Genomic DNA, 22,883 nt, shown 5'->3' on the forward strand with positions numbered 1-22,883 from the left:
AATTTTACTTTTATTTTTAGGAATTGTATTACAATTTCTAATGTATTTCCTAGATCTTTACAAAGTATTTCATGAAAGGGCCATCTCCTGTCACCTCTCCAGATTCACAGAGACAGTTTTCAAATCAGTAGCCAAACTGAAAATGGTTCAGTATTCTCCTCACAGCCACACACTGTGTAGCAGGGGAGCTGTGAAAAGTTGAGTTAACCAAAAGCATCAATAGCAATTCTTAAGGAACAATCATGTAGAATTACTGTTCAAACTTGATAATATACCATAATACACAGAGCTCATCTGCAGGATAGCACACTGAAACTAGGAAAGAATGAAAGCCCTTACCTTCCTTTTACAACTGGAATTCAAGACCTCTTCATTGGCCAATTTCCTATATCTGCAATTTTTATTTTCTTTTATTCAGTGCTTCATTCTTCCCCATCTTCAGCAGACTGCCTTAGGCAAACCTGTGTTCCTCTAAATTTCAGTTTTTCTCTCCTTTACCTTCATCACTTAGACAGTGAATTAGAAATTACAGAATGCAATTACGAACATGGCCTTGCCCTGCCACTTAGTACAGGCAGGAAAACTCAGGAGGAAACATAGATAAAAAAGTCAGAAGCTGAATTCCAATGTGTTCACTGTAGTCCCTTCCAATCTTACCCATTCTGTGATTGTCTGCTAATGGAAGTTTATAATATCAATTATTGGAAATGCTATAAATGCATAATGTATCCCCCCAGTAAAAAATGAGATAGAGTGCTGCAAGATTCCTTGAACAACGCAGTTGTAATCCAGCACAAGCATGTCTATGTGTGTGTTACCTTGCATTTAAAAAGGGCTCTGTGGCTAATAATAGACTGGGAACTAGTTGGACATGGGTTTTGGGAATCACATCAGCAGCTCTAGGAGCCTGTTCTTATGCAATACCAGAAGCAGCTCAAGTGAGTAACTAGCTGCTCTTTGCATTTGGAAAGAAATGAGCTTCTGTTGGAGGAAGAAAAAAGGTGTAATAAAAAGCAGCAACTGCTGAAGCGAATACTAAGGGTGAGAAGCTGGGAGTCAGTAAACAAGCAGATAGTTAAAGAGGAAGGTTAAGTGCAGGTTAAATAGAAAGGAGGTGAACTGGAGGCTGAATCCTGGAGTAAACAAGTGTTAAGCAGTAACACTGTGTACATACATGTCTTGAGGGACATCTCTCCACTGCATTCTTTCTCCTGTTCTTCCCTTCATATCCACAGAAAGGCCCTGCACACTTTGCACATGTCCGTGGCATCCATGGAAAAGTGCTGCAGGATTTTGTAAATGCACAAGAGAGAAAATGCCAGGAAAAGCTTATAGGACAGGTGAAGAGTAGCAGAAAAAATAGCTAGAAGCTCCTTGCCTTGAGAAGGTATCTGAGAGGTCAACTCTGTGGCTGTGAGCACTTTCTTGCTGGATTGGCTCAAGCCAAGGAATCCTCCCAATGGGGAGCAGATGAAGCTTCTTCAGCCCCCACTCCCAAGGGTTCTCCCTCTTTAGGGCAGCTGTCCAGCAGCACCCACAGGCTACAAACAGCAGAGCAATGTGGCACCATTTGGGTGAGGGTTACACTCTCCATACCCCCCACTCCACGCACAGCCCACGCCAGACCCCCGCACTGTGCTGGGACCACCAAGTGGGCTGGGCAGGGCTGCCACCGCCTCTCCTTGCCCTCCTTCCCAGTGGGAACCTTCAGCTGTCACCTCCTTTTCAATCTCAGCTGTTAACCCATTTTCTAACTTTACCAATCCATCTGCGAGAGGAATTACATTCTCCCTGGCACCAGTCAGGAGGTGAGTGTGTTTTGGGAGAGCAGTAACTTTGCTAATGAAATGCTCTGCATGCCAGAGCCTGCTCCCTCCATGCTTTACCACCATATGGTTAAATTTTCCCCTCCATCAGATTTAATAAATAGTGTTTACAAATTCTTAGGCATGCCTCCCATGTAAAGTCCACTAAACCCACAACAAATATACTTACCATGGCATTAATTTGGTTAGAGATTTCCTCAGAGTATTGACAGCCATATCTAATTTCCAAGGATTTATTTTTATTTCAAAATATATTAGATACATTTTTTCTTTACCCACTACAATTCCTTTATAATCGTGTTTCCTCTGAAGGCAAGGGGCAGCTGCTTTACAACCATCCACTGTCAGACTACATCTCCTCTAAAATATCCTTCAATAATTAATATTTTATATTTATTCACAAGTAAGAACTTAAACTTTCCAACATGGATCTGCAAAGCCCTAAGTTCATTCTTCCTACAACTGAACACTGACATTTCATGGTTCAAACACCACTCCCTGCTGGGAGATTATCTGCTACCATGGTCTAGATATTAATATCTGCAGACTGTGAAGAAGCTTTAATAATCTTAAATATAAATTTTAATATAAATTCTCTCACTCATACTTCTTCCTTCTTGAAAATGAAACCAAGCAGACACCTAAAAAGTAGAGACTTCAGTTTATATTCAGAACCAGTTTTTAATGCATTTCCTTTCTTTGTAAATCAATTGGCCTCTGCTAACCACAGCATAACTGGACTAGTAGTGAACTGTGTCCTGCTGACAGATGCCTACGTTTGTCTTGAAATATTAATGTTATCTACCATATATATATATATGTATGTGTGTGTGTGTGTATATATATATATGTGCATATAGACATAGATATATACCCCAACAGTTTTAGAATATCAGTATAGATACATTGTGGCAAATGAATGTTAACATGGCATGGTTCTAACCCACGGCAAGTACGAGCACCTTTCCATCTTCCCAGGTTTCCTACTCAGAGCCATGGATGCATCCTTGCTTCTGGTATAGAGGAACAGTGCAGTGAGGCTGCAATCAGTGAGCAGCTGCTCAGTTCCCTCACACAGACACCCATATGTCAGCAACAAGCAAGAGATTCCCACCACATTTATACTGTTAGAGATCTCTGAGAGTCCAGGGAAGTGTGAATTGTTTATGATGACGAGTGAACTCAGGGACAGTTTCCTTCTGTCAGGATTTCTCCTGATGGGACTTACTTCCTCTGACATGACAAACTCTATTCTGAAGATGTGTGAATTATTATTGGGTTAAAATGTGCGTGGCAACTGGGAGAGAAATATCTAACCCAGAAAGCAAGGAATCTCTGACATCTGGTCTTACCTGAGATGCTCTCAGGTTGCTTTGTGCTTCCCACATCAGACTCTGCTCTCCTCCCACAGGTCCATAAATAAGTTTTGGAGGAGAGAGAGAAAAACTAAATCCTTGATTGCAATGACAGGCTCTGTCAGATAAAACAAAACAGTACCTGAATTCATCCTCACACCCCCTTCACCCTCCGCCAACAACATGACAGCAAATGGAGACCAACACATCCTCCCCTAATAAATCTAACCACCTCTGTGTAGGGATTTTCCTGAAAAGGAGGACAGAGGTTTTATCAGAGGAAATGTATAGCTCCTGGTCCTGCTCAGCCCATCACCACCAGCCGTGCTGCATTAGTTAGCTGAGCTGGGTCCATGCCTGGAGTGTTATCTAAAATGAGTATCTATCCAAAGATAGTGTCAAATATATGTAAGTATTGGGAGGAGTCTCAGCAGAAGAGTGTAAACAAAGTGCTGGTAATTTTTCGTACACTCCCTAGGATGAAAACTTCTTAACTTTACTCCTGGTACTGTAATTACACTCACATGAAGGATCATTGCTGATATGGTTTAGACCACTTCAAAATGATGTCCTTTGGCTTGATTTTTCCAAAGTCATACTGATTTTCTAGTTGCTTTGGACAAGGGTTTCCCATAGAGCCAATGCTTCCCAGTGACAGGAAATGCTTGTGATGTGCTTAAAAGCCTGTCCCTCTGTCTGTGTCAGTACTAGAACCACAGTGCAAACTGCAGCCTCCAGACAAGAGGCACCACCTTTTCTGCTGTTCCTGCACAATACCCAGCACCGGGTAGGCCTGAAATCACAATTAATAGCAACAGCTTTGTAAGCAACAAGAAATGTGGAAGAGTGGCACTTTGATTCTTGTGACAACATTCCTCTGAACCACAGCACAGTCAAACCACAGCACAGTCAAACCACAGCACAGACAAACCACAGCACAAGTACCTCATGGTCTCTGCTGCATGACCCACACTGGTTTGGGCTGCAAGGGGCCCCTGATGGGAGGAATTGAATATTGTTCTATGTTTGGCTAATGCAATAATCAGTACATGTAACTGCTCCTTTGTTCATGTGCTCAATGCTATGTTTGGAAAAGGAGAAGTCAGTGAAACAACATGGATAAAAACTTGGGCTATCTTCCCAAACACGGAAATGTATTTTTCCTTCCCTTATATTCTCTCTGTGGCTTATCTATTCACTTCTGCTAAATACAACTTAGCCTTGAGTTGGTCCACAGCCTCAAAGCTTTTATGTGGTTTCTGCTTCTCTTCAAGAATTTTGGAAATAAAATTGCTGTACTGGATTTGTTTTAAGAAAGCATTTGTTTGTTTTCAAATAATCCATGTGGCTAAATGAAAAGGATCCAGCTCTGTGTTTTCTCACAGGCTGTTTGGGTTCCAGTAATTGTTTGCTGCTGCAGGTTTAAGGGAGATGAAGGAGGTGGGATGGGGCAAAACTGCAGAGTGAGCCTTGCTTGCAGGTCTACATGACCTGTTGCCCATGGACAGAAGTGAGCCTTCTCTCCAACAGGGGACAGGGAGGTTCTCTCTCCAACAACCCCTCACATTCATATCAAAAGCTCACCCTGGTTTCAGCCAAAGGAGAAGTCCCTGAACACTCAGAGCACCAGGTTCATCCTGCTTTTCAACACCCAGTTTCAAAGAAGAATTGTGACTTAACAGTGCCCATCATTCTCAGTGGCCTTCAAAGGGAACTGGAACCTCATTCACATGAAGATGACAATGTAGTAGCAATTTTGGACTGATTAGTTCTTTTCCCAGTATTTTCCTTTATTATTTAGTCTTTAGCAATAACATGGATCTTATTGTATCTGGTATGTATCTGCACCTGGGTTCTTGCTCTCATCCAGCCCAGGATCTCCAAAACTGATACCAACTGTGCAGCCTATCAAAAAGGCACCTGGACAGTTCAACTCTTTTAAAAGTTGTCTCTACCATGGATGTCCATTAACATCTTACAGCAAGTTTCTTTTTTATACCTCAGTTTACACAGTACAAAATGGGGATAAAGATACTGAAAGTGATGTCTGATGTCAAGATCCTGCAGGGGCTGTAGCACTAGTAATGTAATGGGCACTGGTAGTAGAATGAGATCTGAATTCAGTGATTTCAAATGACTGATCAGAAGCTGTTCCTCAGACAGTAAATGAGAAAGAACGAGAGCTTCCATAATATGAAAGCACAGATCTCAGAATCTTTGAGGATATAGCCTGATACAGGGAAGAAAGTCATGTGGAAAATAACCTTGTAAATAGCACCTTCATAATCAAAAAGATGTTTGTGAAAGGACAGGACAAAAGTGCTGGAGTCAATGGATACAGGTCACATTTGGTGACAGGGGTATTTGCTTCTGTAACCTCAAATCATGTCAAGGTCAGGAAATAAAGTTCACAGTATGAGCATGCTCTGGTTGTAGCACACTTTGATCACACACAGGGGAAACTGTTCCAGAAAGGAAGCACAGCTCTGTTTTATGCCATGATAACAGCAACCAGCACATTGCATAATTTCCCCTGTGCTTCAGCAATGGAACTGGCTCCTCCAGCAGAACAGCAGAGCAACAATTATTTTTAGTGGCTAAAAATTTAATCTGACGCTTTTTGTGATGTCTTCTGATTTACCTCAGAGTTAGTGGCCATCAGGGCTACAACCTCTCCTTCCTTAAAGTATCTTTAGCATAAGGCAGTTTCCTTCTGCCACAAAGACACTCACCAGCAAAGTCCTTAAAATAGCACTTAATTTAATCATTCAGCTAACAAAATCAAGGTGACAGATAGACAAGCTCAGTAGAAAATGATGTTGCTACTTCATACTCACAACAAAACACTGCTACAACAGCAATAACACGTGTACACTATGGATTGTCAATTCTGGAACAGCACAACAGGCACCTCTCTTAATCAGCTGCTAAATTATTCTTAGCTAGTCCCTAAAACAAACATTTAAACAGAAGACCCTATTGAGAATGCTTCAGAAGTAGTTTTATGAGATCTTAAGAGCCTGACGTGCAACATTCTGGAGAACCAAGGGTTTCTGCTTGGCTTTGGTGAAGACTGGGCAGGTACCTGAAAAGGTGCAGCTTCCCCATGCTCACCTGTATGAGGCAAATACTCCTCATGGCCATAGGGGAGAGCAGGAGGGAAGGGAACAACTGCTGATCTGCTGGATGCCACCCTCCACAGCCCTGTGTGTGTAAGGCAGGGCTGGGATCTAATCAGGGTGCTGCTCTGAAGATATGTGCTTAGCCACTCAACTTCATGACCTTGCACAAACTGCCTGATACAGCACCATCTGTAGCTGTAAAAGTGGATGCAAAGCACAGCCTGGATGATCTGCTTGGAGAGGGTTGTGACTGATGGGTGTCTGAAAGCTGCCCCTGAGCCACTGGAAGACAGAAGGAAGCCATGATGTTGTGCCACCTGCTAGTGGGAACCCAAGAATTCTCTACATCTCTGAGTTTCCAAAGGTATCTCACATTGACGACTTACAATACATCGTTCTCTGAAAGAATAAACACGTGGCCAAATAGGAAGAGAAATTCAAGTATGCTGAGGTATATAAATCTCCTCTGGAGGATGAGGCATAGTGACCTTTTACTGAACCATGTGTAGACCAGCTCTGCTGTACTACTCAGATATCTTGAATGAATCTCTTTCTGGAAGATCATTGCACATAAAACAAAAAAAAGTGGAGATATTTATATGTTGAAATATCACTCCACCCTTACCAAAATTATTCTGTGCACATCTGTATGTCCCAGACTGTATTGAAAAATATTAATTGATCTCACCTTTTCCCCTTTTTGTTGCTGTCAAGGTATTTTTAATCACTTGTCTAGCATTACAAATCTTTGACTTTTCTCTTACAAGTCCCATTCAAAGTCAAGACTTCCCTCTGCTCCAGTGCACATGGGCCCATTCTCTCCTCAGCCACTCCGCAGGTTACCCTAACATGGCACCTGCAAAGAACAGTCACTGCTTCTTGGGCTGCAACCCCATCTTTTACAGGCTGCTGGGGGTTCCTCTGGAATCATGTTGTAGTTTGGGATTATTATGTAAATTCTCTCCCCTGCCACTTAACTGCCCCGGCCAGCGGTTAACAAAAGAAGCAGTTAACTGTTGATCGCTGGGGTGGGGGCAGGTTTGTCTCTTTTGGGTTTTTTTTGGATATTCTCCCCAGTCTTGGCTCAGCGGAACGAGGGAGTGGGGGCTCCAAGGAGGCAGCTGCCCTGCTGGTTACTGCTGGTTTTTTTTTCCTGGCTGTCTTGCTGCTGCCTAGTCCGGACTACTTTTCGTGCCGTGCTGATGCTGTTGCCTGCCTTGGATTTGCTGCTGGTTGCTCGTACCTTTCTGCTTCTTGGACGGGGAACACAGGGGGAAGAGACTGAGTCCATCTGAAAGCCCACTGCTCGTCTGTCTCGCTGGAGAGGGACTGAAACTCACTCTGCAGCCAGCCAGGCTGTGACATGGACACTTAAGTATAACCTTTTCTCCCGGAGGAAAACCTGCTGGGTTTTGTTGTTGGTTTTTTTTTTTTCTGTCTCTTGTGGTGTTGGGGAAGTGGGTTGCACTAGTCTGTTTACATATATATATATATATATATAGCAGTTATCCTTCTTGTATTAAAATTCCTTTTCTTAAATTTGATAAAGAGTGGTGTGATTATCGTGGAGGAGGCCCCTCCCCTGCTTGTGGGTAAAACATTTTGGTTTTTTCCCCTCAAACCGAGACAAATCACTGATTTGGTTGTCAGGCTCTGCTTGCCTCACTGCCTCTGCTGTGTCCTACACTTAAATTTGCCCTTTTTTCCTCCTTTTTGATCAGGCAGGACTTGCAAAATGCACTTCAGGAGTTCTGAAGAGTTCACTGCCGAGTTAGTCACTGCAGGCAATGCCTGAGAGACAGGGATATTGCAACCCATGTTTAGCAACTGGGAAACTGGGGCACAACAGGTAGGTTTGATGGTGCCAAACAGGAAGATGGAAGGTGAAGTCAGATTTGGATCTTACCTGAGACACCACAGCCACAGAAATGTCCTTCTGTCTTACTGCAATTCTTTTCATCTGAATGCCATTATCTTACCTTTGTCTTTTTAATCTTGTAAATAATAGCTGCAATTAAGTTTATAGCATTAAATATACTTTGAAATAAAAAAGAAATAATATTACTAATATACTTCTTGCAACTGTCCCTTCAATTCCCAGTTTCACACTGATCACATCTAATGTCACAGACAATATCAAGTATTGTTGGTAAACACTTTAAAAGAAAAATGTGACTTCATAAAATCTTTATAGTATTGATGCAGAAAAACATTCCTTTAAAGAAAAGACTGACTCAATCCCCCAGTGCTTATGCACCTGTGGAGTGCAAAGTTTTCTGGATTACTCTTGAGTACGAGGAATATTTTTACCCACTTATATTTTAGCACCTTTTATCTCAACCTTTTTCTGAAGATGATCATCCCTGTGGTGCCTAAATGAGAAATGACAGAGAACCCATGGGGAAAATAAGGCTGATGAAATGCAAAGTAGCATTATTTATGCTGAGTCTGTTTGCAAAGTGCATTTCAAACTTCCTTGATTTTTCAGCAATGATCAATGTTGGGGGGATGGGGCAAGACAATATTTGCATTTGATATTTCTGACTAGCCCATCTTTTTCTTTCTCCCTCCATGAAGGAGTTTGGGTTTTCTGTTGGGTTTTTGTTTTGTTTTTGTTTTTGGGTTTTTTTGGCATTTGACTTGAAAGTCTGAGAGGTAACTAAAACTGTTGAAAATGTAATGAGCATCTTTGGAGTGTGAAGATGGAAGAGGGAAATAGGCTGGAGAGGGCATGCTTGGGACACCTCTCCTTTCAGCCTATAGGAGATGAATGGCAGCAGATCAGATTGAGACCCCTATTGCTGTGGCTGCTGTGGGAGCCTCACATTGATGCTGGCAGTGTCATATTTCAGTTTCCCATTGAAATTAATTACTTGACTTTGAGGTATTGTCATAGTTGCTCCTCTTTAAACAAATGTCCTGTCTTCCTGAACAAAAGCCATCAGCTGTACAGTGCTGCTCCAGGGTTGGCCACCTCCAGGCAAAGCTGGGCAGCAGCCAGCAAAATCCCCTGCCACACGCCAAGTCCAGCACGTGTTTGGCCAGGATTTTGAGAGTAAAGAGCCAAATACTGATTTGTCCAGAGCACCTCCCATGCCTAGGATTTCACTGGCCTGAGTCAGCACTTGGTAAAAAAAAATTATCTAAAGGAGACAGGATCGATAAAATCCAGAGAGAAGTCACTCAATATTTCACCTTAGAAATATGACTGGAGGACCCATCTGCAAAGCTGAACAGATCAAACCCTGGCACACAGAAATCTGTGACCTCGGTGAAATGCATTGAGCCAAGCAGGCAAGCAGAAAAAACTCCCATTGGTAATCTGACATTCTGCCTTGGCTCCTCGTATTGCATAAATTGGGAGGGGCAGACATCCTCCCACTGCTTGCATAAAAGGAGTCTTACTAATTTGTCACCTCCAGCGTTACAAACACAGCAGTAAGAGGGTGAGACAGCCACCAGGCACACACAGTAACAGATCTGCAGCTCTCAGGCTCAAGGCTTCCCCACAGCGGTGGCTCTGTGCTCAGGAACACTCCAAGCGTGTCCCTAACGATCCCACCCAGACAGAACAGGCAGTCAGGGGGTTGCTGCTGGTTATCAGGAATAGTGATGAACCCACTGCCCTGCTGTGCACTGACAACTGCAAGGAACCTGTGAATGGAGCCTCTGTTTGGGATCTTCATTGTCTCCACCGTGGTTATTATACCTTTGTACAAGGCAAAAAGGAATCCAAAGGACAGGTCTGTAGCTCCTTTGGCCATGGGCGCAGAGGGGAGTGAACCCAGTGTGTCCCCAGCACTCCCATGGCTCTGTGTCTCCTGCCACTCAGGCCCCCTACCCTCTATTTAAAGACCCTACGGATAACAGAGTCCCCACACAGGCAAAATGAAATAGGCATTTCCTAATTTCAAGGATAGTTCTGTCCCTTGGAGCAATTTTCTCTTGTTCCTAGTGGCACAGCAAAGGCGTTTGTGTTTAATCCCCAAACTAGACTAAGCACCTCACTGAGACCTATGTCCATATTTATCCTGCCTATGTCACAGCCAGGCACTACAGGAGAAGGGCAGATCCAGGTGCCCTGTTGTCCAGCTACCCCCAGAGCCAGGCCAGCTGTATCAGCTGACAGGGAACCCTGAAAGCAGCAGTGGGGACAGGCCTGAATTCCAGCCCAACAATACAGGGATTATTGACATAAACCCCCAGGTGGTGTAGGGCAGACTGGAGAGCAGCATGGCCAAGAAAAGTAGCCAAGCCATATCCCAGTTGTCATGGAGCTGGAAGAGAGCCCTCAATTAACATCCTGCTGCACTTCACTGGGCCACGTCCCACGCAAAACAAGGGCCCCATTTTTCTGCAAACCATGCAGGCAATTATTTGCTTGCAGCACAAACTAAACAGATTCAGCTTTAACTTCTCAAATTAACAACACATTGATCATCAACCATCGAAGAGAAATATTAGATCAAGCTATGAATTTTTGTGAAGTTTATGCTGACAGAGTGGTACAAAGAAAACCATACTGCAACCTTGTCTCAAGGGTTCAGATAACGCCTGGTGCCTCCAGGTGCAGCACAGATCCTCACCCAGGAGGTGGCTGAGAGAGTTTGTTCGCCTGGGACAGGCACCAGAGGAGAGCACCCATCCCACGGCCTCAGTTTCTTACACAGACTTCCAAATACATAGCTATAAAAACAAACTATGGCCCTACCATTTTGTGTGAGTGAACGTAAATCATTCCTTCAAGCATGCAAACAGCAAACCTGTTTATAAGACTTATTATTGTCAAGCTGGGCAATCACAGCACAATCAAGTTTGTGTTTTAATAATGAAGTACCAAAACTCTTGCCAAAAAAAAAGTGGAATAAAGAATTAAGTCAAACTTAATCTGATCCAGATGGGCTGCACCAGGTTTTACCCAGCATGGCACTGGTTTGATAAGAGAGCTCGGTCTTCCACTCAAAACCTGGAAAGTCTTCCCCCCCTGCCTGAGGAAATGGCACACTTTAGAATCCAAATGCAAGAAGATGCAACAGATTTTTAAATTACACAGATTAAAAATTAATTCGCTCCTTGGGTTTTTTGTTGTGTGATTGTTTTTGTGCTTGGCCATTAACTGTCAGCAGGGTGGCAATGGCAGAAATCGGCTCTGCTGCAGCCCCATGTAATGGCAGGGATGGGGAACAATATCCAAGCAGCTGGTGGCAAGAGGCTCCAGCACAGCTTAAAGGTGAGAATATCCTCCCTGACTTGGTAATTTGAAAATGAAAACCAGTGAGATCTTCTGCTGAAGTAACCAAACTGTGTAGGCCACAACACACTTCAGTAAAATTTCAAGCATTAAATGCTACTTTAGGACATATTCACCTGCCTGCCCCCCATAAACCAAAACAAAACAATAAAAGAGAGATAACATACTATATTCTGTACTCTTTTTCCCTTTCAAGCAAGTGTAAGAGAAACTTTGAAACAACTTTACCCATCAGACACTGTCCACAAAGGATAACAGGTGAGTTTGCTTCTCTTGCACAGACATCCACAGCCACGTCTGACCATAAGGTGCTGCTAAATGCTGTTTGTGTCCTTCGCCAGGTCTCACAGATATGGTGCCTCTGCCTGCACCTGTGCTGTGTCAGCCTTCCCAGCTGCTGCCATCCAACTGCTCACATTCCAAAGAGCCTGAATTCAGAGATGTTGATCTGGGTTATTCTGCACCTGCATTTGTCTTTTGTGGCCTGAGCCTGCCAGAGGCAGAGGAATAGTCCAGCTCTGTCCCAGAGTAGGTTACTGTCTTACACCTCAGTGTCTGAAGAAACAGCTCTTACTTTCTCCTCTCCCTTCTGGCCTTATTGGGAATGCTTCACTTGGGGCATCATCCCTTTTTCTGTTTTGATACCCTGATCTCACTGCCATAACTGTTCTAAAATGACCAATACAGGAACTGAAATCCCCATACATTGACAAGGCAACTCAACAGTGTTGCACTCTGTGCTCGGCCAGAGGATGGGGACAAATGGTATATAAAAACTGGCAATTTCTTGCCCTGTTATCACCAATGACAATTTATATTCTAAGACTCTAACAAACATATAAATGATATCCCTGACTCAAGAACTTCTGTCTGGGTTCTCTCATTGGCCTTTTTTTGTTCAGTGGCCCATACTTTGCCATAATTTTCTCACCCTGCTGCCATTCTCAGTGTTCAGGGTCAAGAGTAAGTAGACACATCTGCTTTGTATTAAAACCAGCATGGTTTAATTCTGCATGATAACCAGTGGTTTTGCCTGTGGTGTCAGGGAGGCCCTTCAGAGTGCAGCAGGAGGCTCCTGGGCACCCACAGACAGCTTGCCAGGCTGGACCAGCTCCTTGGTATTTAAGTGGCTGGCAGCAAGCCATTAATTGTGTCAGAGTTTGTGTCTTCAGTGGGTGGTTTCCCTCCACTGGAACTCAGTGGTAGTGAAGAGGGAAGGAAAACAGAAAGGTATCACCGGTGTATACACAGTGTTCTGACATGCTAGTTAAGTTCTAAATTATGTTTCTAATTACTTGGCATGATTTGTTGAGGCAGTGTCTCAAGGTCGGAAAGCACCACAAAGTGACACAACTTCCTTGCCATCTGGAATCTCTGCCACTGAAATGCTCCCTCCTCTCCTGCTCTGTCATGCTTCTTGTGCCTCTCCCCCACACTATCCAGCATCTCTGTAGTAAGATGGAGTCACTTCAGATACCTTTGGGGGCTAATTTGATAGCTATGAGCCAAGGCTGCAAAGGGAAAGGTTTAGGGGTAGCAAATCTGGGCTGAAGGGTTGGGTTCCAGGGCATTTGTAAAACACATCTGTCAAAGGAGTAGTTAAAAAAACCTGTTCCATTGCTGGCTCTGATAAAGAGACAAGAAACCTAGAAAGCTATCACGTAGGAGCAAAAAGGGGAGAAAAATCCTACTGCTGTACTGCCTCTCATGCAGCCAGTCCAAGCAGCAGGACACAGCCTGTACAGGTGGGTGAGAGAACAGACCTGCAAGCCACTGACCTTGTCCTGCATCCACCTACAATAAGCAAGAGAATGGTGAAGGCCCTGCCAAGTGTCATTTGGTCACAAAGATCTGTAAAGAAAGAGTCACTGATCTTAAGAGTACAGCAGAGCTTTGCACCCAGCGAGTGCATAATGATGTGTCATTGCACTGCCAATTAAAACTGCTAACACTCCTGGGGCCTTTGAGAATGAAAGTATGCCCTTCCTGTAGCAAAACAGTGCAATGTGGCAATGAAGAGATCATGAAATCCAACTCTGATGCATTTTAAAGCTTCTATAAATAATTAAGGGGCTCATTAATTAATAAAAAGGGAGTGAAATTGCAAAAACAGGAGGAGAGGGGCAACGAATACCCACTGGGGGATAAGATGTATGTCCTACACTGCAGCTTACACAGAGTGAAGTCTTTTTGAGTTAAAGTGGCTTTGTGGTTTGAGCTAGAGAAACAAATCTTAGCTGGAAGAAAAATCTTCTGGGAATAAAAAAGCTACTTCTTAAATCCAAGTTACACTTGGGAAGATTTTTCAAGATTTACACACTCAAGCAAGCACAACATGGGATATATTGTGTCTGTATTTCTCAAATACACGAGGAAAAAATGGATCTAGCTGGTGCCTGAGGTTGGCTTGCACCAACAAGTCTTTGGGGAAGAGATAAAATATAGCAATGCAGAGAAAAACATCTTTCACTAATTATATCATTATTAGTCTCCTCTGGCTCAAATGTGGGCAGCTTTGAAACCCTAGCTGCTATCAAAGAAAAGATTTACAGAAGTCCCACAAAGACAGAAAGAAACAATGAAGTCTGGTTATATCCCAGTGGGCTACGAACTGGTAGAGTACACTGACTGCAAGTTACTAATTACAGTAGCTTTGAAATCAGAAGCTTAAATCTGTGCTAAACAGCAACACGGTGCTTTGGGCCACAGTTTCAGGCTCAAAGAAATGTGCCAAACACCCACACCCAGGCACAGACAAGTCATTCCAAAAGGAAACCAGGAAATTGCAGGTGCAGCTGAATGCTTGTGAGCAGACAATTACCCAGTGGGTGATTGCAACTGCATATTTTATATGCGCAATTACCTCTTTGCACCCTGTGTGCATATTTTTGGATTTGATTTCATTGCCTCTCTTTAAGAATATGACCTCGGTATCTGAAAATACCAAACTTGCCTGAACTGTTGATCTGAGTGTCTAGAAGGCATCAGGGTTTTAAGCAGGTGAAAGGGCTGTTTTATCTCATATTACTGACACACTGCCTGACATGAAATTGGTACTTTGCTGCTGATGACTTCTCATCTCCTGAATATTTCCCTGGGAAGTTTTGGCATGCAGCTGGTGAGCTGTGCAGCACAAGTAAAGGGAGAGGAGATGTATGTCTACCCTACAGGAAGGAAGTGCAGAGAAAAGGTTTTAAATGAGGTTGCAGCCTGGGATCTTGCCAAATCAAGAAAATGGAAGGTAATACAGGTGCCTGTGCTAAAGAGCTATCTTTTGCTGATATTTGCTCTGGTTTCAAATACTTATAATCTGTTGTGAAATACCCTTTGGGTTTTGCTGTCAGCAGCTCTGTAGAGATGTGGAGTCTCTGACTGAGCAGGCAGGAGGAGGGTGGAGGAGTCCACTGAGCCTCTGCTGCCTGCCCAGGGCTCCAGGGTCTGGCACACAGCCCCCATGGGAAAGCACCACCCTTATTTTTCCAAACTCTACTAAAAAAGCCTCCAGCATGAAATATGCACAATGTGTGTTTGAAGAAGAATGTTTTAAGTAGAGGAAAAAGCAGGCAATAATAGGAGAATATCCTAAATAAAACTTTTGCTTCCTTCTTTAGGGCCCACATAGCTCTACACCATGACAGATGTTAACAGGACCCAGCAAGCTACATGCAATGAGTGAAGGAGTTTTTCCCAGTGCAGGGCCCGTACAACCCTTACTGCTAAATTGTCCTTTCCTGATGCAAAAGACTCAAAACTAGGATTACTTTCAAATCTGCTACACTGTCAGGTTTTAGTGCTCTAAATTCAATGTACTGCCATCCCAGGCTCCCAGAAAATGATACTAATCCTGAACTATGTGTGTGATGTAACATCGGTACCTAAAACACTGGGGGAAGAGGTTGAGGCTTATTTGTACTGGTAGCAATCTGTAGTGCCATCTGAGAAAGAGCAAGAGAAGGAAACAGGACTTGAAGCTATTATGTTAAATATTTATATTATTTGCAGGAAAGTTACATAGGTATTCATTAGTATCCATAGTAGTTTTAAATGGCTTCATAAGTGTAAGAATTGATGGATGAAATGAAGGAAAAAATTATATTTCCACCTGGTCGGAGAAAAAAATCTCTGTCCAAAGCTGCAATGATTTATTAATATAACTAATCAATAGCAATAGATCTGTATCAGTTTTACATCTAATTTAAACTTTCAGGTCTCAATGTACTCATTAAATAATATAAGAGATTTACATATTTTAATTATATTTTATGGATTCTGAACATAATGTAATTAAAAGGGTTTTTCAGTGGAGATGATTAATGAACAAGGCAGCCAGACATTCTGTACAGCCTTTATGGGTGAAGGTGTTCAGTGTGGTGTGAGCTCAACCTCCAACCTGAGCAGCAGTAGATTCACCTTCATGTACAACCATGTGCACTGAACACCTGCATGCACTGAAAGGATGCACTGAAATGAGGAAGCAGAGGCCATCATGGACCAGGAACACACCAAGACATGGTCTTAGAAAAACCATAGCCCAGAGAGCTGATATTTGCTGAGAAGGACTGCATGAAATACAGAGAATCTATTTCAGGTCTTGTGCCAAGGACATATCAAGATGATATTCCTTAGACCAAAAAATACTCCTGCACACATTCAGCTGTGTTATGTGTTTTACAATAGGGAAAATGAGTCCTAGAAGAGGAGGGATGAACTTGACCCAGGTCTTAGAGCAGGTGGGGACAGAACTAAGGTGAGGGACAGGGCTTCCTATGTCCACCCTCCTTATCCAGCCATCAGGCTGAAAGAATAATTTGACAAAAGGCTGGTGTGCCCATAACTGCTTTTCCAACCATATCAGACTGGCTCATAAAAGATCCTAAATCTTTCTGCAAATGTTGCATCTCTCTTGAACAATCACAACTGTAACACAATCGCTGATACTTCAACATTCAAGTACCAGTAAAATGCAGCTCCCTTGAACCAAGGTCAACACCTACTGAATCACATCCCCAAGAGCTTCAGCAATCAAAGCGACTGCTGAAGATATAAGTAAAGAAGATTTGAAATAAAAGCTGCAATGAAAACACAGAGAAAAGGAGGTCAGCATTGCCAGCTCTCTTGACTCCAGCAAAGGACTTTGATACTTCAGGTTTCCTCTACAGCTTCAGCTATTTGCTCTTGCAAGCAGAGAAATAAAGTTTCTAGTTCATGACTAAAGGAAAAGACCCCAAAATTCCTACTTAATGCAGATCAATGAGGTTCTAGTCTTAGTTGATGCCTCCTGGTATTGCTGAGGTATAAAACACTGGTACAGCACATAACAAAAGAACAAGCAGTCACTTGTCTGTGATTTGTAGGCCCCTAGCATCTGAAAGCTTCTGTATGTTGATTTAGTAGTCAATCCTCAATTACTCTCCAGCTTTCTTTTCTCCTGTATAAAACCATTTTCTAGCATCTGCACCTGTAATTTGTCAGTAGAGCTCTCTAAGAGCCATAAAATCCACAATGTGGGATGTTTTGCAGTTTTAAGATCCCTTCACTGATTTAGGGAAATAATTCATTGTTCTCCCTTACTTTCTACTTAATTTAATAATCCTGTGCTCTTTGTGCCCTTCACTGCTGTGAATTACACCATCCCCCTGCCTCAGTTTACACTCTCACAGCAGCTCCCACGGGAGCTGGCTCAGGCATGGCTGCAAGGATGGTGACATCATGGGGACAGTAACATTTGGGTCATGAGTAGTTTGACTTTTACACCATGGGACAGAGAGACCAGGGACAGCCGCAGCATTTACCATCTCTGGAAGTGTTCAAGGTCAGGTTGGACAGGGCTTGGAGCAACCTGGGAAGGTGTCCCTGCCATGGCAGGGAGTGTGACTGGATGATCTTTAAGGTCCCTTCCAACACAGCCTATTTTATAATCTGTGATTCCATGATCTGTCTGACAGCTGTGCTCAGGAGGCCTGGGGAGGAGAGGGCAACACTCCCTCAGCAGTCTTCCCATCTGGATCTCCACTTACATATTCAGGGTTTATTCAGAACACTTAATGTTTCTTGCAAGAAAGATCCCAAAAATTCCCCTGTTCAGGATGAAATCCGGATTTTCTCACTTGTAATCATTTTCAGTGACCTCCATGTATTTTTTTCCATTGCATTTTTTCCTTACTGTAAACTATCGAGACTTCTGACATGCAGGTAGGAGGCAACTGTGGCTGGGTCTGGCACAGTGACAGAGAGCAGCAATAAAAAAATCCCTAGTATTTTTGTTTGCATCTGAGTCTACTTTAGTATCAAGAATTTGATTGAGTTTTCTGGTGCAGGCAGGTCCAATGAGACTCTCAGTGTGTTGTATCTTAACAACCTCTGCTGGTTTGGGCTGGGATAGGTAAATTTGCCTCACAGTATCTGGTATGGGACCTATGCTGGTTTAAAGGTAAACCAGCAGGAAAAGCCAACCCAACACAAAAGGGATTATAAGTCAAAGTTACAATTTAATAACAATATTACAATAAATGCAATGGCACAAAAAGAAATTGGTTTTAACCCACAAAAAATAGAAGTATAACCCAACACCCTGGCGCAAAAACACAGCGGGGTTTGTTGGCCCCTGTACTGAACCCCACGTGGTTCCCTCGAGTCCAAAGTAAAAGGAGATGAAAAACCTGTTGGTGCAGATGAAAAACCTGTCTGGTCAAGAGTGGTGGGCTCCTCCTGTCGAGGTTCTGCTCCTCCTCTGGATCCAATGAGTGGTCCCCCCAAGTCCCAAACTCCAAGATTCTCTCCCCTGAGGTTTGGGTGGGAGCCCCCAGTGCCTCCCCCAGGGCAGGGAGTTCCACACTGGGGGATCTGACTCTGGCAGTCAGGGGGGATTTTGAAATCGTTGCTGGCCCCTGAGCAGAGCTGAGCCCTCAGGTGGGCGTGGAGGTGCCAAGGAGTCCCTGCAGGGCAGTTCTCCCAGCTCCTCTGCCAGGCTTCTTTCCCAGCCAGCTCCCAGCCTGAGGGCTCAGCTGTGCCCTGGGCAGCTGCTGCCAATGGGCCATTGGGAACAGTTGCTGGGCAATGGCCCAGAGGGTTTAGAATGCCCAGCTTTGGGCACACCCACACAGGGAGAAACTGGTCCCACATGCTGAACTAGGACAGGACCATGTTTTGGATTTCTGCTGGAAAAAGTGTTGATAACTCAGGGATGTTTTCATTATCTCTGAGCAGTGTTTACACAGAGCCAAGGCCTTCTCTGCTCCTCACCCCACCAGCAAGAAGGCTGGGGGAGCACAAGTTGTTGGGGTGATACATCCAGGACAGCTGACCCCAGCTGACCGCAGGGATATCCCAGACTGGATGGTGTCATATTTAAGAAATGCTGTTTTGGGAGTAACAACCAGAGATTTAATTGATTTCTGTTATTTTTTTTCATGAATTCTTATCACATAACCAGTTTATTTTCATTTTTAGGTCAGTCTTTGTTATTGGTCTCAGTAACACTTTCTCTGAATAGACACAGAGATGAGAATTCAGTTTCACTGATTTTCCCCAAAAGAAGGACTTTAAATGAAGTATAAAATGCAACTAAACCACAAGGGTAGGAATTCCTCCAAAAAATCAACCTGTGATGGTACAGACATCCATTATGAGCAATCCTCTAAGGGGACACTTCCTTAGCAACACAAAATCTCTACAGTTACATGGTACTTGTGTTCCAGCAACATCACTTTACACACAATTTCCAGTACAAAAGAAAGCATTAATGCCTTCTAATGCACACATTAGTTAATGAAGGTCAGTCTCAGAGTTACAGTTGTATCCACTAGAGATCCTGCCTAAACAGTTGAGACTGTGTCAGCCTTGACCTCTGGACAAGGTCTTTCCTCTTCTTGCTCAGCTTTACCTTCAAATCATAAAGCAAGTTTCATTATCTTCTCTGAAGAACCTGAATGCATCACTTTCCCATTATTGTCCATGTTTTTACCACCAGGAACTTGTCCCCAGGGTCCCATTTCTCTGATGGTGTCCCTTCAGACCTGGCTCCAGTTCCAGCTCTCCTTGATGTTTCTGCATTTGCTCAGTAAACACACCGTGTTTTGTATAATGTAAAACATGAGCATCTCATACTCTGATAAAATTACTTCTGTGCTTACACAGCTACTTAATTCCATTTTGCCATTGATTTGTCATTTTAAAGTTAAATAATAAACATGGATTGCAGCCAGGATACTGAGTGCTGCTTTCTCTCCCTCTAGTTTTTGATTTATGTGTTTGTTTATTTACTGATATATTTAAGTACTCCCTATTGCAATTCACACATAATCTGGCAAATCCTGGGGATTTGCTTTCACAACTGATTAGAAAAGTCAATGTTTTACAGATAGGATTAAAATGGAAAATATCTAGGAGCCTTGATGGAATCCACTTATGACAAGTAGTGTTTCCAAAAGGCTCTCCACCCCTTAAAAACCTGTCTTGTATGTTGTCAAACACTGTGAAGATATAACCATTCCCTGTTCCAGGTATTATGTCAATTAAAGAAATATACTTGCTCATTTGTCCATTGTGGGAGTGCCTTGTGGGCTTTTCATTTAATCAGGACATGAGAAAAGATGTTTCCCATTTGCTGGTAGTTTTCTTTGCTTCCAGATTAAATCAGACAGGCTGGGAGGCAATGCTGAGGCAAGCAGTGAGTTTTCAATAATGTCACTTCAGTAATCTAAATTTAAAAATTCTAAAAATGTCGACATGTGACATATTGTTTTTCCCTTTTCTGTTTTACATCCAAACCATGTATTACTTTCTTCAATGTTATTTATTTTTAAATCCATGTTTAGAATTTTATTAGTGCTTTATGACAGGGCAAACTGCTTTTCAGCTTTTTGATTCTCTGCCAAATTATGAACTTGGCTTTCTTTTGATCCACTGTCATAACCAAAACAACCCAAACCAAATCAGTTGTTCACACACAGCTCACTCCACGGTGCAATAATTTTCCAGATCACGAAACTTCAATGCAGAGTGATAAAAAGATTAGTCTGGTGTCAGAGAGCAGATTACAGGACAGCATGGAGAAAAGAATTAGATCTACTCCTAATCCCATTCTCCTGGGGCTCAGGCCCTCTTGCTGGCCTTCCCTGGTGCTGCTAGATGGTGAAATTCAATTCTTTGCATGGTACCAACAGTGGTCTGAATTCATAATAGGGGCTTTGTTTTATTCTTCTTGGTGAATTTAATGCCAAAAAGGGATGGGTTGTGGGGAGAGGTGGGGAGTAGGAAAGACATTATGTGCTGGGGCCAAGAAATTCCTAAAGAGAGCAAGTCATCCCTACATTATTAGCTGACCACTGGATTTTATAGGACAGTCAGTATTGATTGACCTTGCCTGTTACACAAAGGTCAAGTGAGCAGACATGATAAGGTGATGGGAAAGCACTGTTTGTGCATCTGGTGCTAAAAAATCACATAAAGCCAGAGATAGACCATGCACAGAGACTCATACAAGTTTAAGGCACTGGAGAACACCCCTGTTAAGTGAGAATAACCATCCTGATTAAGTGGCTGCCGTCATTGCTTAATTGCTGCCCAGGGAGGTATCCTGATTGAGAGCAGAGGAAGTTTAGCACACCTTAGGCAGTGGATTATTGCTCAAGTATGAAGGAAAGGGAAAAAAAAGGAAAACCAGAGATAGAAGACTAAGGCACTTGGTCTAAAGGTGGAGGTGTTTATTTTTGCTAAATAAAATCAGAGCAGGGCTGGGGAGCCACTGAATTGGAGTGTCTTTCTCTCCTTGCCTGTAATATCAGGGTCCTGCAGGGATTGAGGCTGAAATGTCCCTATTTTTTCACTTGTTTTCTTCCAAGTGGGGAAGGAGCAGGAGCTGAGTTCACCTGCTCCAGCTGGACATTTAACTCAGCTCAGACTGGACTGCAACCCCTGCAGCCATGCTCTAGGTCTGTTTGTTCTGCAGAGCTCAGAGCAGCTCAAAAGTGCCTTTTATTCAGGTAAAATCAGGCCCCTTGACCTCACTCTAAATCCCCTGGCTCAGTGAAGACTGTGGCTTTGTCAGGATAATATGATCATTTTTTAATTTTTTTTTTCCTAACCTGGCAATTCCTCTTTCTTTGGAAGAGCTTTGACCTTTAAATGAAGATGCATGCCAAGAAAAATCCAGAGCTTGTTATCAAGACAATCTGTGGCACAGGCTGTGTGGTAATGTCCTCCTGAGGTGAGGAATCAGATCTATCAGTGTCTAGATACTAAGGCCTTTTTTATCCTTGCAAACTCAGGGCTTTCCAAATCTTTAAGCCTGATCAGAGATAGAGCTCTACAAGAGCTTACTTAAATCTCAGCAAGCAGAAAAGAGGGAGAGGGGGAGAGAGCTTACATAAAATAAAGAGCACTTTTTAAAGATAAAACATAACTCCAGGTACAATGAAAGCCTTTAGAGAACAGAAGAGATCTTTGTCAGAAATGTATCTCATTTAGTCCAATTGTTTCACTGCATGCTTTGCAGAAAGCCAGCCATTTATCTCTTTTTAATTCCTTTCCTGATTCCAGTTTCCATTTCATTAGGAAATGAATCACTGATGAGGTGCTGGTTCTGCCCCCCTGCAAGCAGACCTAAACCACAGGGGAGTCAGGAAAAAGAGAACATACAGTTGTATGACCTGAAACCCAAATGCTTTTACAAGTACAGTTTTATTTCTGCTGTGCTCGTGTTTAGTGTTCAGGACATGAAGGCTAAAAATTTCATGTCCGAGTACCTATGGTTGGATACCTCCAACATATGTGAGGCCCCAAAGGGAGAAATTTTCAAAGGGAAATATAAAGGGCAGAAGAATTCCTGAATTTCCACACAATTTCCCCTGTGGGCACTATGAGCTGAACCTTCCTGGTTCACAGTACCTTGCTGGAATGCTGTACCCATGTCCCTGAAAGCCTCAGAGGGATCTCTTGCTTTCACACTTGGTGTACTGCACATACATTTGTTTGTGGAGCTTTATGCCCAGACAAGGTGACAATCACATTCCTGTAGCTTGAGTACCCCTGTAATGAGGCATAATGCTGTCATGGGCTTTGCAGAGAGAGTAAACTCCCAAACAAGCCATGTCAGCTTGAGCTTGACCTTTCATTCAACAATGATGCAGATTCAGGATGTTTTCTATGAAATGGGGCTGCACACTGAGCATACACAAGTTCTCACATGTGGGACAGTTTGCACCCAGACATCCTTAATCTGGTGATCCCTGAAAAGCAAAGTCCTGACCCACACAGCAGTTTCTTTTGGCTGCTTCAGGTATTCGACAATGAGAGAGGAAGAGAGGACATTGCTATTCTATCCCCTGCA

The sequence above is a fragment of the Pithys albifrons genome, chromosome 21 (assembly GCF_047495875.1).
Source record: "Pithys albifrons albifrons isolate INPA30051 chromosome 21, PitAlb_v1, whole genome shotgun sequence".
NCBI lineage: Eukaryota > Metazoa > Chordata > Aves > Passeriformes > Thamnophilidae > Pithys > Pithys albifrons.